Source organism: Notechis scutatus, chromosome Z (genome assembly GCF_049901735.1).
Source record: "Notechis scutatus isolate UNSWTSFEM ecotype Mainland chromosome Z, rNotScu1.2, whole genome shotgun sequence".
NCBI classification, from domain to species: domain Eukaryota; kingdom Metazoa; phylum Chordata; class Lepidosauria; order Squamata; family Elapidae; genus Notechis; species Notechis scutatus.
Genome location: NC_142025.1, coordinates 128,420,757 through 128,422,466, shown reverse-complemented (window position 1 = coordinate 128,422,466; position 1,710 = coordinate 128,420,757).

The following is a 1,710-nucleotide window of genomic DNA, read 5'->3' as shown; positions in this document are numbered from 1 at the left end:
TGATTGCTTCAGAAAAAAAATAATCATAGGCCTTCCCTGTTTAAACAAATTCTCATTTGCATTTAACTGCACTTCTTTTTACACATTCCAGTGCATATGTATTAAGATGACCAGTAAAGACAAATTTACAATGCACATTTAATCAATACATTTAGTCAGAGCTTTCCATAATATACTAAAATATGTCACTATATCAATAATGTCAATAAATATGTCAGTACATTATTTTGTGCTGTAATTTATATTTTTTTTATAGACTCCAGTTATAATTGCCTTCCAAAAGGAAAAACACTTCCAAGCTATCCAAATCTCAGGGGACAAGGAAACACAGAACATCACTGTCTCTGTACATTGTTCTCTGACTTAAATGTCAAAGTGGGGAACTTCTCCAACATGTACATAAAAAGGATATCAGGCAATATTTCTTAAAACTTTCTCTTTATGAGCTGATGTTTATCATTCAGTTCAGGTCTCATCACAATGATAAAACACTTGGGAAGAAAGATACACATTAATAAGCCAGCACTGGAGGAGATCATGGAGAAGATCTCCACTGCCAATGTATATTTTCCCCTTGTGCTTAGATAGGTTGGAATAAAGCACAGCCAAACACTGCAGAAGACCAACATGCTGAAGGTGATGAATTTGGCAGCAGAAAGCAGCAGAAAAGCTAATCAGAGCAAGAAAACCCATAAAGCCCAAAACACAGTAGAACATGACTGAGTCTTCATTGCACTCCAGGATGATTTCTTCAGACATTGAAAGCACATCAAAATCTGGATACGGTGGGGATGTTATCAGCCACACAGCACAAAAACTTAATTGAACAAGGGAACAGGATAATAGAATGAAACTGACCATCCTTCCCCCCACCCATTTCCTCAATCTGGAACCAGGTTTGGTGGCCATAAATGCTAGAACCACAACAAAGGTTTTGGCCAATACACAAGAAATTGCCACAGAAAAAATGAGACCAAAAGCTGGTTGTCGAAAGAGACAAACTAATGTATTGGGCCTCCCAACAAATAGAAAGACACAAAGGAAAGAGAGAAGAAGAGAAACTAGAAGTGTATAAGTGAGATTCCGGTTGTTGGCTTTGACGATAGGAGTGTCTTTGTGTTTGATGAAGATTGTGATTACCAAAGTTGTCATTAAAGAAAAGCAAAGAGAAAGAACAGTCAGACTGATCCCCAAGGGTTCTTCATAGGACAAAAAAGTGATCCGCTTTGGAATGCACATATTTTTGCAGGATTTGGATATTGATCTTCAGGACATGGAGAGCAGTCATCCTGGTCTGAAAAAGAACACAGTGCAATTGATACAGTTGATTGTAGACAGTCTATATACATAGGGTTGTGTTTGAAAATTTCGTACCCTTTTCCTTTGATATCTTCCTCTCTGGACATAGACGACAATCATAGCAACAAAACAACTGTCCTTCTTTCTTGGCCTTGCTGTGTCCTGTCTTACAAGGATCATTACACAAAGATACAGGTAATGCCTATCAATGAATGAAGAAGAGTATTTTAAGATACAGAGAGGAAAGGAAGAGCTTGGAGAGTTTACGTGATGATCCATAGTGTCTCAAAAATAACACAAATACTAAAACATGAATCAAGGTCTTGTAATGCCTTCAACTTAATTTCGCTGTTTTATTAGTCACAGTTTAAATTCAGAAAGTAGATAATGAAGCAAAAGGAAACAGAAAAC